The 16,273-nt window shown below is 35.2% G+C and overlaps 1 long non-coding RNA gene across 2 annotated transcripts in view; it reads left to right on the top strand.

The window, feature by feature from the left end:
- LOC120532698 overlaps positions 1-11,541 on the top strand; it is a 40,180-nt gene extending 28,639 nt beyond the window's left edge. For both annotated transcript variants that reach the window (XR_005634345.1, XR_005634344.1), the window contains 2 exons: positions 4,151-4,236; positions 11,501-11,541. This is a non-coding gene — a long non-coding RNA (uncharacterized LOC120532698). The remainder of the gene's footprint in view (positions 1-4,150; positions 4,237-11,500) is intronic.
- Positions 11,542-16,273: the final 4,732 nt, after the last annotated feature.

Raw genomic sequence — 16,273 nt, 5'->3', positions numbered from 1 at the left:
AAGGACATTCACAGAGTTTTCCTGAAGCCACTCCTTTGATATCTTGGCTGTGTGCTTAGGGTCGTTGTCCTGCTGAAAGATGAACTGTCGCCCCAGTCTGAGATCAAGAGCGCTCTGGAGCAGGTTTTCATCCAGGATGTCTCTGTACATTGTTTCAGTCATCTTTCCCTTTATCCTGACTAGTCTCCCAGTTCCTGCCACTGAAAAACATCCCCATTTTTTTTTGTTTTTATTTTTGTATATTCTGTATGTTATATTTTATAACAATAATGTGCAGTAAATACTTTGTACACTTGACATGAGCATTCATAGTTTTCATATTTTTTCTCTGTATGTTTAGCATTCTTTTGCTCAGAGGTTAATGCGCTTGCTGCTTTCTGAGCAGTTCTTCTTTTCTCCACCCTAGCAGCCCGCTTCTTCTCTTCTTTCGTCGGCATCTTTTCGCATTAAAACTGATTAAGTCAGTGTTTGTGTTGAAATTACTTAGTACGTTTTCCTTAATTTTTCTCTTAAGTTGGCACTTAAGACAGACTGAAGACTTAAAAATGATTTAAGATCATAAGCCTATGTAGTGTGATCCAGGCCAAACTGCAGCATTATGAGTTTTGGTGAAGCATGCATGTAACAAATTGATTACACCTCATTGCATTTTTATCAAAGCTTTACATTTTTAAAAGAGTCAAGGACACCAATATGTCAACACTCAGTTCACAATACCTATTAACAGTCACAATTACACACTTTAAGGTGTGTTGTTTGCATGCACAATAAAAATGTAGTACTGGGGAAAAGAAGAAGGCAGATTATGCAATAGGCTTAAACCATTGTGTAATTGATTGAAGTGGTACAGATTTATTTCACAGCTCATGCTGTGGACATGGTAATGAAAGAACAACTGGGGGAATTTTTAATTGAATAAAAGCAATTAATACCTTTCACTATTTCTTCTTGGTAGACATTTACTCAAGCCCATAATCAAATAACATTATTTGTGAGCTGTGATTAATAGCAATGTTAAACACAGTGATTTTTTTTATCTTATGTAGTGAAAGATTGATTATAAGTATGACATTTTTTCAGTGATTATTGTCTAATGAAAAAAGAAAGCATTTCACTTCTAGGTATCAACATTAAAAGATGTCAAGAACAGTGCTGGAAGATGATTTTTAAAGCTTAAAAATGGAGAAAACTGCAACGATGGGGCTGAAAGGTTGCTGTGGAGGCAGACAAGCAGTGAGGTGAAGCACATAACCGATCTCATTTTAAAATCACACAAAAAAAAATTTTTTTCTTCCTAAAATGACATGGATATGCTATAGTTATAAATGGGTGCAATCTCAAGACACGGATCAATACTCAATATCACTGTTGGTTTTAAAAAGTGGACATATTTGTTAAGTTTTAAGGCTTTTATTTTCACTGTAGAGTCTTGCTCCTTCAGCTCCATCTTAAAATGTAAGAACAGGCTAGGCATTTTTTGTTAATTTACAGAAAATGCTTTAGCACACAGATACATGTGGAAAATTAACATCTACCATGATAAATGACTTTAACTTGAAAAATACCATACTTATCTTTTAAAGCAAAGTCTGTAATATCATAATGCATTTGTCAGCATGTTCTAAAAACATAATAATCTGGAGATTTCCACCACTTTTTCCTGTTTTTTAGTAAACCGTTAGATATTTTGTGCTTTTTTGACTTCTTAATTATATTTCTAGAGTATTTGTGGTACTTTCTGGCAGTTCTAAGGATATCATTACACTACAGCATACAGTTTGTAATATTAAATACTCAAATATCATTTCTGTATATCTGTGATCCTCAAGTTCAGTCCTGGAAGTCCATGTGCAGGTTTTCATCACAACCACTTTTTACTTTTAATTAGAATCCTACATTAAACAAACAAGCTGTTTCTTCTCTTTTCTGTATGAATCCAGATATCACAAACTAGTTAATATGATTTTTTACTGAATGAAGAAGGAATTTAGATGCATAAGATTTATGTTTTTTTATTTTATGGTTATTTATGATGTTATTTACTAATAAGCACACAAGTGGGTAACACAGAAATAACTGCCCTATAGCAGTCAGTATTGCTTGCTGTTCTTAATATTAATAGTCAATATACAAATGAGAATTTAAAAGAAAATCACTTAAAAAATTAAGAATCTAAACATATGGCAAAAACAGAAATATTAATTCCCATAAATGTAAATCTAAAACTAATGTACCTTTATGAAAAACAAGACAAGAAATAGAAAGGACAGACAATTACACAATGAGATCGCTTAAGGGTAAAAATGACTCACTGATTGTGAAACTAGTTGGAACAGAAACCTGCAGACACAGGGGGCTCCCAGGACTGAACTTGAGAACCACTGCAAGTGTGCAGCATATATTTTACCATTTTGCTGTTAATAATTCAAAGTAAAGAATAACATGAATGGGCCATTTGCTGTGTTCTTGTCTTATCATGCTGTATACTGTCCAAATGTAAGGTAGAGAGGAGGAAGTTAATAAGGCGATAGGGTGGGAAAGATCCCCCTGAAATTCTATGTTCTGGACATACAAAAAACACAATAACATGAGAGGTTGGAAAATAAAAGGACAGTAGGTTTCTCCAAAAAGAGATACAGTACTCTTTTGTATAGACTCTCTCACCTTATAAGTCAATCCTACAAGATTATAACAGGTTACACCACTTTAGTGTGTTGTTAGGGGACATTGTGGGATTAAAAGAGAAGCTACTCAAGATGGTAACTAGTGAGCAGCCTGTGTCTCAAATTGTTACCAAGGTATGCAATTCAGTATGGTGTGGGGCAGGGTGTTACTCAATAAATGGCTAATCTGGGTTACTGATAAATGGAAGCAGTTCCTTTGCATAGCACAATGTCAAATAGGTAGGAATACAGTGAATGAAGAAAAATAATGAAGAACTGAGAGATGTCTTTTATTTTATTTATTTAAGGGTTATATATGTCCTTCAGTCTATTGAAAGATCCTAAAAATAGGCAACATATAAAGTTGAAAGATGAATAGAGAACATACTTTTTTACATATAACATGTTTTACTAAATGAATTAATGACATAACTGAAGAAGGAGCATTTGATTGAAATGATAAATACAACTGAGTGTCATCAGTACATGAAGGAACATTAGTACTTTTTTTCCCAAATTACATCACCCAAATGCAACATATACAGAGAAAAAATAATTGTCTAACACCCTACTCCGAGAAATGCCATGTCCGACTTCAGACAAGAATGAGGAAATGCTATTCTCAGACAACAACACATATTGAAAGTGATTTGATTAAAATTACAGTATCTAAAATATATTGAGTGTGGCCTATAATGGTAAACAATGCCTTGTTATTTTAGTCACACTAGGACATATTTTCTGGGAATCTCCCAAATTAAAATATTTTTGGGCAAAGAAATTATCTTATTTATCAGATGGTGTTGGATTTACAAAAATCTCAAATACTTTTACTGCAGTTGTGTTTAGTTATTTCAGACAGGTTTAAACTATCTAGCGATAATACTATACTACACTGTTACCCCCCTTTAATTAATCTTGCCCAGATGAAAGAATCCTAATGCACCCTTCACAACTCAATGGCAAAAATGTTATCTTATATTACCTAGAACTAGAAACAGAATCTATATTTCCTTGTGTTAACTATGTAGAGTCCCTTTAGAAATCAGCAAGAATTAATCAATGCTATTCTAATATAACTTTTCTGATACATTTCTATAGTTTTATGCAATATGAAAATGCATAATTGCATTTTTTATTACTAATGACTTCTCCATTTTCAGCAAGAGTGGTGTTGTTTGTGGGGCTTAAAATTAAAAACTCTTAATGCATTCTATAAAGTCAGACAGGTTGCATAGATTTCATTGATTTGACGTTCGTTTCCTAGGACTGTGAGACTGCACCTCTGGCTACTTAAAAACAGTGCCACCTCCAGATTATAAGGGTACAGCTTAATTCAGTTCTTAGGAATTTTTTGTTTTGTTTTCTCAATGACCAGATTTCTCTGTATTAATGATATAGCATTGTTTAGCATTGTATTTAAATCTTCAATAACATTGCTCAGAGAAAATCAAAACAGGAATAAAGTATTATTGTAATTTTAACAGAATCAAGGAGCTGGCCACAGTCTTCAGGAAGCAGGTGGCATACTATACTCAAAGCCAAAACTGGAGGGCATGCGGATGTGAATGTGGTAAGCATTTGTAAATTTCTTGGACTGACACATCTCAGCTATAGTCAAGAAGGCTTATCATTAACATTACTTCCTCAGATGCTTGAATGTCAAAATTTGTGGCACAGAATACTAATAGAACACAATTTTACTCTGTTCACGACATATGCTATTCAACACATGCTGTTTTAGGAAGACAAAATATATTTAAAACCTCAGTTATCCGGCACAATCACTTTTCTTCCTAATGCATTCTGGCAAAAGGTAAAGTACCATCAGCACTTACTATACTGTATTTGCTGTAGATGCTTGTAAATGATAACTGGGTGAATGTGCTGTACATGTATCTTCTGTAAATCATGTCAAGTATGGTGTTGTCTTCAATGTCTATGGCTGGTATTACACCCTGCCACTAGTCAATGGGAGATATGCAAGAAGAATCAGATTTACTGTGTACACACTACAATTAATTTGTCAACTTGAACTTAAATGTGTAGAAATGTCACAGTTTCCTTTCTTCATGAAAAAAACTGGCCAAAGGTCTTGTGTTTTCCAGTTAAAGACACTGAACTCATCTTGGTTATGTAAAAGAAGACCATGGAAACAGTGTTTGTGCTTTAAAATGGAAGAATATCCTACAATCGGATTATTAATACAAGGTTAAAAAAAATCTTTACCCCTTGTGGCACCATTTATGGGAAGGTTTTTAATGGCTCATCAAACTCAAATTAGCTCACTTTTAAGATTTCTGTTAGATCTGGCATAGCTTTTAAAAAGGGACACACCTTAATAACAATGTAGAGGCTATATTTTGAATTTAATTGCCATTTTGACTATTCCTACTTTATTTATATTATAGTTAATTACTTATGGCATGTTTGCATGTCTTATTTGATTATCCTTGAACTTTCTGAAATCATACCTCCCTGGCATAAAACCTGGTAGTTGCAAATAATTAACTTGCTTTGGTCCTGCTCAAGTTACAAAGGTACTGATTTAAGCTACTCTCAAGTCATTTTAAAACATCCTACATCACATTATGCAAATATTTTTAACATATACACAAAAATGACAGATTAGTTCACTGGTCCTGGATATGCGGCTTATATCCAATATATACACTTGCAGGCTAATCCATTTTCTATTTTGATTTTCTTGATTTAATTTCTTTAATAAATAAAAAATTGTTTACCTTCTGAATACTGTTTTAATATAGTCGTCAGACATGATCTTTGAAGGGTAGCATATCGGTTTGCACTGTGGCCTTACCGTAGAAGGAAACTGGGTTTCTATCCTGTACTAACTGCCATGAAGTTTTCAGATTTTCCTCATTTTCTCCAGAATTCCTCTCTGGGTTCTGCAGATTCAAGCTGGAAAATTAGAATGATAATAAATGAGAACAGGCCATTCAGCCCAACCATAATTTATCAATCTCTATTCATGTAACGAAAATTATGTGTGATAGGTTAACTAGCAACTGTAAGTTAGGTTGGTGTAAGTGTGTGCATTAGTGTCTGTGTGTGTGTATTGAGTGATGGACATCCTATCCATAGCTGGTTCATGCCTTGTGCCTCATTTTCTTTTACAAATTAAATTCTATCATCAGTATTGGAAAAAGCTTTCTGCATCTCATTTTTTAGCTGTTAGTAGTATAAAAATGTCTCCAGGGATTAATTTAGTTTAGTCATAAAAAAAATTAGCAGTGTGTCTAATTCACATTTACCCAACCCTTCTGCAGGGACAGTTGTCATTAACATGAATAGTACTCACGTATTACAAAAAAAAAATCCTATTTACCAACAATAAGTTTTTGAATTACCTTGTTCATCTTCTATGTGTCAAATATGTGTTTTTGGAATGCCAAGTGAAAGAACTAGTTTTATTAAAATGTTGTAATTTCTTCATGACATAAGCTGGGAGTGCACTGTGCATGTCTGGATACCTCTCAACTGCTGGTTGCTTTGATTTATTTCTTTGTTTTTCATTTTTGGACTAATATATTGTAATTGCATTGAGTCTTGTATCAGCCTAGGGATGACAGCAACACTGGTTCAGCAGCAGTATGAGCTGGCATTCTACATTCAAATGATCACCTTTTGTGCCATCTGTGGGTGAGCCTATTAAAAGGGAAGACCTGCCACAGCTGAATGATCTCTGTTCTAGTGTGGATAAAGTAGTCATTGTAATGATATCAAACTACCTAAAAGAGTGATAAATTAAGAAAAAAATCCTTTGGGTTAGCGCCGTCAAGCACTGCACAGCATCACATTGGTGTTGAAGGTGGAATGAGTGGAAGACCTAGGTCCAATTCAACAAAGCCCTGTGCAGCGCTACATTAGTGTCAGGAGCAGGACAAACAGAGGAAATTTATGCCCCAGAGCATCATAGGGACACAGAATTTTGCTTCATGAACTCTTCTGTGTTGTTTATTGATTGCCTAAAAATTTAGATCCAGAACCTTGGACAACATCAGTTTAGGAAGGAAGAAAGCAAAGAGACTGCTACATCTGCAGCTCTACTCAAGGAGGTTAACCTGCCCACATTCAACAGTCAGATCACCACCCTAAAGTGCAGTCTTAAACAGCCCTACTTCACCACATGGCAGCACAGCACTCAATTTCCCTGCTGTGCAATCTGAAAGCACAATGCTGAACATCCCTGATGCGATTCCCTCAACTGCAGTAGAGAAGAAGACCACCCTGAAATTTCAAAGAATGTGTGCATCGTTGTTAGTTGGAAGGGGCAAGATCTGGCAATCCGTATTCAAATCAGCAGCTTCAGTGCCAGCTGCAGTAGACCCTATTGAAAGGGTAAGCCTACTTCAGTTGCACAATTTCCATTTTAGTATGTCTCCTTCTAAAAACAGTATGCTTTCTAAAAGAGTGATGAAATTAGCAAAAAATCCATTGGGCTGGCACTGGTAAGCACCAAGCAGCTACACTGGTGTGAGAAGTGGGATGAGGAGAAGACATCCTTGAAGCATCCGATGAAGAACCTGAATTCAACCCCAGACAGAATGAGCAATTAATGGCATGCATCGCAATTACCAATCAACCTAAAACATATCTTTTAAATGTGGGAAATAATATATAGGCAGACATCAAGAAAGCATACACTCTCCACACAGACAGTAATAAGGCTGTTTCCTTGTACTGTCAGACTTTAATGCTCAATACAATGCCACCAGGCGACCCACAAAAGACAAATATTTAAAATGTTGCAAGATATGACCTCTAACATTCTAGTATGTGAACCTTTGTTTGCAGTACCTTTCAAATCTTTAAACCTATTCACAAACTAGGGTAGTAAGGCAATGATTTAGAATATGATTATATTTATGATGAAATTGGCTTTATGGAATTAAAAGAAACATGGCAGCAAACAGATGAATATTTAATGTTTAATGTAGCTATCCAGATTCAGTCTTAGCATTGTATTTACTTAACTTTTAAAACCCTAAAATGTTAATTGGGATATGGAGTCGACTCTACTTTAACGTCCATGCACCATTTAACATCTAAGAAGCTTCCTGTATATCCCAAGATGTTATTAGAATAACTTTTCAGGCTAATTTCACCTAAACTAAAAAACTGATTTTCCTGTTGTACTATCCCTCAAAGTCATGTCCTCTGTTTCTATCAAACTAAAATTTTTACACTGGTAAGCTGAACATGCTGCTAATTTTTACTATTTTATTATTCAGAAAGATCTCTCACATTACATTATCTGGTGACATTTTATCTATGACGTACTGATTCAACATTGTACATCTGATTAAATTATACTTATTCATGATTTTGTTTGTGTTTGTGAAGGTCATGCATCTAGTTGCATAGCTTTCTCTTCTTCCACTTCTATGTGGGGTTGATGTGCTTGCTCAGCCTTCTCCATACAGCTTAGTACTTCCTCCCTAGTTAGATCCTTTTCCTTCATATCTTCTATTACTTTATCTATCCACTTCTGTTTTGGCCTCCCTTGCATTTCTATTCCCATAACTCTTTTGCCTATGTATTTATGGTCTCTCCTCATCACATGTACTTACCTCTTCAACCTGTTTTCCTGTACTCTCTTAGATGGTTGTCACATTTCTCATTTTGTTATTCTGTCCTTCTTCTGTAACTCCACATGTCCATCTCAATATTTTCATTTATGTCACATCTAAATTCTTCTCCTGTGTTCTTTTGACTGCCCATGTCTCACCTCCATACATGATTACTGGCCTTGCCATTGTCATAAAAACCTTACCTTTAAGCTTCTCCGTAATTTTTCAGTCACACTTTACTCCTAGGAGTCATGGGAGGCTGGCACTGATCCAAGTTTTTGTGAATGATGCCCAATAATAAATTGAATTTTAGAGTGAAACAAGAGTAATTTTTACAATACAGACATCACAGGCATTACTTTTCTGCTAAAGAAATAAAATGGCTTACAATGTTACCATCTTTTGAAAGATTCTCACCTAATGGAGCTTTTGCTGATAGATTTCTAGTAAATTGCTTATCTAAAATAGTTAAAATGGGTGACGTTAAGAAATTGACTAAATTTCCTATTAGTTTCTGTGACAAGCCAAGATCAGTGGCTGCAGAAATAAAGCAAATATAGATGCAGCCACTTAGCTTATCATGGACATCTGGAAAAATGTGGGGGAAATAAAGTTTTCATTTACTTGTTTTAGTGCCCCCTACTCAGATTTACACGGCAGCGGATAAACTTTCATCAACGTTAGAGCACAAGCTTGCTCAAAGGGCTACCTGGAAGCATATAGGCATTCCGAGAGCAAACTGTGGAGCTTGCATCTGAAGCCATCTTTCGAGCGCACTTGTGTTTCTGGCAGCACAGTGTGGAGGCACTCTCTCATAACTGCTGCAGGAGAGAAGGTGAAAGTGCTATATTTAAATTCAGAGAAACAGGTAAGAAGGATTGAGAGTTGAATTTCAGAGTAGCCAGCAAAGTGAATGGAAGTAAAAGCGGATGAAAATAAAACAGCTTTCACTTACCAGAGGCTAAAGGAGGAACCCTCAGATGACCAAGACAGACGATTAAGCGCTCGTGAGTGCAGAAGGTTTAAATAGGTTGGACTGCACCTGAGCAGGTGACGGTTTATTGGGAGACCGTGGATAACGTAAATGATGATTGGATGGACAAAAGGGCTTGCGGTATAAAGCCATGGTCCGAACGCAAGGGGTTGTCATTTCACCAGGTCTTCGGACTTAAGTATAAATCTGATTTGCTTAGCTTAATACTAAAGATACATACCGACTTTTGTATCCTTTCCTGGATTAGTTTAGGTGGAAGTCTTCTGTGCTTAAGGGTGTTCAATGTTTTTTTTTCTTTTTATTTGTTCTGTTCTTCTGATTAATTTTTATTTCTTTTTTTTATTATTTTTCAGCCTGAACTGTCTTGCAGCTGGACAAAGGAGGAGGAATAGTTTTCTTTTTTCCTTTTCTTTTGTTTTGCAGCCACTGTAAATATGAGAAGTAGCATCTGCACTAATTGTTTAGTTTTGTTTTAATAGTCATTGCATTGGACTTTGTTAATATTTTTGCAAGGCATTTGTTTTGTAAATAGTTTCGATTGATTAATAATAATATTGTTATTGGTTGGAATAAAACAGAATCCTGTTTTTGAAAAGTCTTTTTTTTTTTTGGAGTCTCACTTACTCCATCCCCAGGGACCTCATGCAAAACGCTGTGCATAGAATTCACACTAAAACAAGGCATAAGGACAAAAGCGGAAATGTTCGTACACACAAAAAAATCCAGATGCATAAAATCTGCGCGTTCGCCAACTTCCACGTTCTTCCGCTCCATAAATCCCAGTCAGCGAGAAAAGTATCACACGTGCCTGCTGCCACTCCCCAAACTCCTCCCAGAATTACACCTCTTTGAATATGCAAATCCATATAAATAGCCCTTAAGCTTTGTGTTCTGTGAAAAGGCAATGGCAAAAGCACCGGGGAGAAAGAGAAGAATTTCAGCGAATACCAAGTAGAGGTACTATTTGTTAGTTTAAACAGTGGTATAAACAACAAAAGGAAGTTGATCGAGTGCCATAGAGTGTCAGAGAAACTCGAAAGCTCAAGTTCACAAAGTCGCACAGTGCCCAAAATAAAAAAGTTGTCAGATATCAAAGTTGCAGTGAAAAGGTCAGTCGTAGCCCACTGTCTGAGTGTCATATGAAAGCTTATTAGGGTACAAAGAAAAAAATAGGCACACAGTGGGGAAAAAAAGCACGAAATGATAACTTTAATCTCGAAATTTCCAGTTTAATCACATAGTTTATTTTGTCAATAAAGTAGAACATCATAAACATCATCTTAAAATCGTTTAATTTACTAGTTTCTCAAATCCCATCGTAACTAAAGTAGGACATTAAATGCTTTGTTTTGTATTTGATCTTCTATGTGCTCTATGTGTGTGAATCACTATGTGCTTCTTAAATGGGCTTTCTCTTCCTTCGACAGAGCACAGAATCCATTACATTCGTGATATTACAGTTCTCTGAATAATTTAAATACTGAGATGTATACTTGATATGATTTTCATGATGATAGGAGTTAAGGCATGTTATTAAACATGGGAACACGGTGGCACAGTGATTGTTCGTGCCTCATGCAAGATGCTTGCTGCACCATGTGCGACCTTCGATTAAATAATTTATTACAGCAGTACTGTCTCTTTCAAACTTACTAACTTTCTCCAATACCCAATTGCCACACAATCAGCTCTGTAATAGACGTTGAGCCATCTGTAAGCTTAGAACGCAGATTCTGCAAAACTTTCAAGGAACATTGAAATATCTTTGTAGTACATGTTTAATTATTGTATCCATCTTTCCTTCCAGTGTTGTGCCAGCCCCAGCAAGAATACAGCGCGAGGCAGGAACACTCCGTGAACGGAGCACCAGTTCCTTGCTAGCTCTGCGACACCGTTTCCTCACATGTTTAATTATTAACAATATACATTAGTTAAATTAAGTTAACATTTTATCTGTATAATGTAATAAACATATTTTGCTGCATTTCATTGTAAAAATGATATAATCATCATATGTACAGTAAATACGTGCTTTATAAAGTGGCTCAGGTTGTGCAATATTATAACTATATCACAAGTTTACAATGAAGTGACTGATAACTAAAACTAATAGTACTTTTTTTTTTTTTTTTTTACCAGCCTGTCAGTAACACAGATGACACATGCATATGTAATGTATGTGTAGCTGTGCTGTCATCATTCATGGCTTTTTTTTTAAATATATATATATTTATTTTTCTTTTAAATAGGTTTGTTATAGTCACAGACAGGACCGGGGGAAAACAAAAACAAAAGAAAAAGGAAGAAAGTGGGGAAAGAGTCAGATGGTGGACAATGGAAGAAAAGATAAAAAGGAGGATAGAGAGTACTAATTGTACTAATAAGTGCAAACAGTTCTACAAGGAGCGGACTGACTGACTGCATTTATAGTTCTTGGGATGAAACTGTTTCTGAACTGCGAGGTCCGTACAGGAAAGGCTCTGAAGCGTTTGTAGCATGAGATCAGTTCAATAGACAGCATGGCTGAGGCAGCATGTGCTTGATGCTGTATACCAATAATTCTCTTTCCAATCAGCTGCTGTGTATGTAGTGATATAAATACTCTGAATTGTGCAGTGAGAGTAATATGGAAAAAGATGATCCGCTGTGGCAACCCCTAACGGGAGCAGCTAAAAGAAGAAGAAGCAGTAAGAGTAACAACGCTAAACCAGCTATGGTATTTGGAATAGTTTGGCCATTTTGTGGACCATTATATTGTTACAGGTTAATTACAATCAGATGCATTAAACTAATAAACAATATGCGGTTAATTTCAGTGTATTTATAAAGCTGCATCAGGCATTATGGATCTAAAAAAGAAAGAGAAACCACACTGGAACTGCTTTGACGCTGGGTGCCACCAGTTTGCAAAACCGAGAGGAGAACTTGTGTACGCCAGAGTATTAGCTAGTGTGAAAATATGTGAGGCTTTACGCCAAGTTTAGGTTTTATACATTGTGATTTGAGCTTGGAAACGGGAGTATGCAACATTTTTGTGCAAATGCATCATTTATACATGATGCCCCTGGTCACTCAATCTCATCTACTGGCACCCCAAGTCGGGAATTGTACAACAGTGTCCTTGCACAGGGTGTCACAGTTTCAAGTTCACAGCGAAGTAATAGCAGTTTGTGTGGTTTAAAGTGTATTTTATATTCCTGACCCAGTACTGCTGATTAGCAATAAAACAGCCAATAGAGGATGAAAGAGCATGGGAGATTGTGCTGTAATTTTTAGGTGAATTCAGATAAAAAGCTTAGTATTTACTGTGTTTGTCAATTCAAGAAAACATCTTCTAAAAATGTTTATCTTAAAACAGGGAACATTTCTGTGTGATCTCCGTTACTGATGTGAAGTTCTATTTCAAATTTATTTCTTGAAAATAGTATAAAGGAGCCTAGCACTTTTGGCTATTTTCTGGCTCCTTATTTCCATGTACAACAAAAGTATCATTCATAATATGGGTAGATTCCTAAAAATTATTATATTTAGCTAGCTAAAGAATAATATAAATGTATGTTAGATAAAAGAAGATATCAAAGGGCTAATAATATTTTGATGGTATGTACATGTTTCTGTTACACATAATATCATTTTTTAAATAGGCCACAAGGAGAAAGTATGCATTTATTTTTATAATTATTTCCTTTAGTTTTTACATTCAGTTCTCCCTTTGTTTATTCTTCCCTTCTGTATTTTCTTAAATAATTGTATGAGTTTTTTTATATATGTTGAATCCACTGGAGATTTGAGTGAAGGCTTTTCTCTTATTACAGTATACAAGAAATTGCTCATAATTTACCTGGAAAGACATGTATAGTACTAAACAGTAATTTATTGGAAGCCAAATTTTACCAAGTTGTACGGAAAAGCAATAAAAAAATATTACAAGGGGAAAAAAATGGTATCCATTTGAGAAAGGAATGGCAGCTCTGCACGATGGAAGGAGATAAGCTGAATAAAGTATATTATTTAGTTTAAAGGTTAAATTAATTTGTAAAAATATGTACATTATGTAAACAATTATTGTATAATTATGTAACTTAAATGTGTCTGCAAAAATAGTGATGTTGTAAGGTATGTTTAATTTTGTTTTGTATTTTACCTGCTGTTAAATGAATGTATAATAATAAGAAAATATAATTAAAATTAAGTCTATTAAATTGTTACAGACTTTGCAAATCATTGAGATGTGTCACTGTCACACCGGTGTTAGTGCTGTTGCATCACATCTCCAGAGTTTTTGGTTACAGCCTTGTTCCAAGCACTCTTGTCAGGAATGTTTTTTCTCAAGATTATCTGATTTTTCCTCTTCTATTTTGTGGACTTGCTCATTAGCTCAAAATGATACTCAAACAAACCTTCTGTAAGTATGGAAGTGTATATGAGTGCTCTCCGAAAAACTGTTGCACCACCCTGAAGTCGATTATGCAGATCTGATACCGAGTGAAGTATACATTTATCCATTATGAAACTCACTTAGTTCAGTTCAGTGTCAAGGCAGACAGAGCCTATCCAGACAGCATTAAGTATATTTGGGCTAAAATTATTAAACTTGCATGAATACAGCATCTGTAGGGGTTAACTTTAAGAAAGTTTTTTGTTGTAAAAATCAGAGTTAGGCAAGCATCACCACTCTTCAGTTTCTTGTCTACCAGTGACCTGTAATTTATATTACACAACACTAATTTAAATCATTTACATTACATTGAAAGGACAGAAGATGATAAATCTCTCACATATAAAAATCTTGAGATTTCCTGTCTTGTAATTTTAGAGTGCCTGCTTTTGGAAAGAAAAAGAAAAAAAGATACCTTCTAAAGAAATAATGTCAGCAAAAAAGAAGTTTCTAAGGAAACAGATCACAATATGTACATAATAGTACAAAGCTTTGAAACATCAGTAGAAACACAAAAAAGGAATTTTCAAGCAATGAATAAATTTGCAGTAATAATCATAAAGCAGAACTGCAATATTTTTAAAGGTATGAACACTGTGTTCTATATAAAATGAAATGCCTCCTCATATTATATCTTTGTTTTAAAATGGAACACCTCAAATTTTTCTCAAGATCACCATATTTTAGTATTCATAACACATAATACATTCTTTAGACTCCTAATCCTTATACGATTAAAAAAGTAATTCTTTACAGGTTATGGAGTTGGATGAAGAAAAAAAAAATAGACATGAAGGATATTGACCTCCTGCGGTGGGTTGGCACCCTGCCCAGGATTGGTTCCTGCCTTGTGCCCTGTGTTGGCTGGGATTGGCTCCAGCAGACCCCCGTGACCCTATTCGGATTCTGCAGGTTAGACAATGGATGGAAGGATATTGACCTCAGTAGCATTCAGTAAATTAGTACAATAATGTAATGGAGAAATGGTGATAGAGGTCAAGAAACTATTAGCATGTAGATGATGCCACTGTCTAGATTACACAACGAGGCAATTCAAGACTTCTAAAACTTGAAAGTATTCCTTATGAAAAGGACATAGGAGTCAATCTGGAGTCATCACTGTCTACAACCAGTGTGAATAATTAATTAAGAATGCTAGCATAATTATAGGCCACATCTCTATATTTATAAAACAACAAAATGTCCGGTATCCAGCATCCATCTATGATCAGACATAATGTTGTCCGGCATCCACAAGAGGGCTGGAACATCAAAAGCAACAAGATGTATAAAGAAAGAAGAACTTAAGGGCTAGCATATCTAGTTAACCAAGGTTCCTAAATGAATGGTGTGATCACAAGAGAAGGACTTACCAATGTATATATTTTACTAAATGGCCATTTTGCTCTGCTAGTATCACAATATTTAAAGAACAAGACATGCGAGATTGTGGTTAAATTTTATATCACTTAAAAGACACCTTGTCTAGGTTTCAAATTGTGTACCATCTCCATGCTATATAAAAAGGTGTATTAAGAAAACAAAAAAAAAACCCAAACAGAAGCTACTTATAGACCAGGGTATGTCCTACTGGCAGATATTTAAAGGAGTTGAATCCTTTCAGTACAAACAAGTAAAGTTAAAGAAAAGTGGCAATAAATAATCCTAAAGTTCAACAGAGGAGCCCAGATTGATATATTCTTGAGAGTTAGTTTGGGTCTCCAAATCAGAGCTAGTCAACTGATTACTTGATCTTATTAGAAGATGTTATTCCATGAGCCCTTTGCAAAAAAAATCACCGCTTTTCCAATAGAAGTCTCAAATCAGGAGATACGAAAAAGGCTAGACTTTTGGCCCAATTGCATGTCTTTCAAGATCAAAGGTGACAGAAGAAAAGAAGGAATTGTTAAAAAAATGTTTTTCTCCTGGGAATCATGTAAAAGACAACCGAGAATTTTACTATTCATGTATGTGCTTGACTGGGTGTCTGGAGGAAGTGTTCACTTGTGTTTAGCACTAAAACTATCATGCAATTTTGGGTACTTTAGCCACCAACACTACATCAAATACTGTCCTGCTCCATGAAAATGACTATTTAAAAATACATCATTTATTGCCACACAACTTCTTGTTTGCATCAATGCTTGACATTGGTAAATGGGTAAAGTATTCACTGGTACAGTGTATCGGCACTTCTCAAATTTTCTGCTTGAAGTATTGACAGTTTTCCATGCATAGCAACAGTTTTCAATTTTATGCAGTACTGGCATTTTTCACAACTGCAGGGAAATGTAAGAAGTATTGATCCCTAATGTTTCTTGCACCCTAATTATATGCTTCTCCAAGGCTGTAAATCTTCAAGGAGGTCCCTCTTCCAGCCTTCAAATATACCATCCATGAACCAATGAATCATGGAGGGCATAATGTATGTATGTCGAGGAGTCAAACCCTCATGGTCTTTCCATATTCTATTTAGTCTAAAAGATAGAAACAACTTCTCTTTTCTACTTCAAACACTGGTTTTTGTATATTTTCAATTTCAATTAAAATTTAGCATACATTTTCAATTAAAAATAAATAAGTA

This window comes from Polypterus senegalus, chromosome 7 (genome assembly GCF_016835505.1).
Source record: "Polypterus senegalus isolate Bchr_013 chromosome 7, ASM1683550v1, whole genome shotgun sequence".
NCBI lineage: Eukaryota > Metazoa > Chordata > Cladistia > Polypteriformes > Polypteridae > Polypterus > Polypterus senegalus.
The sequence above is the reverse complement of the archived record's forward strand: the minus strand, read 5'-3'. Positions and strand labels throughout refer to the sequence as shown.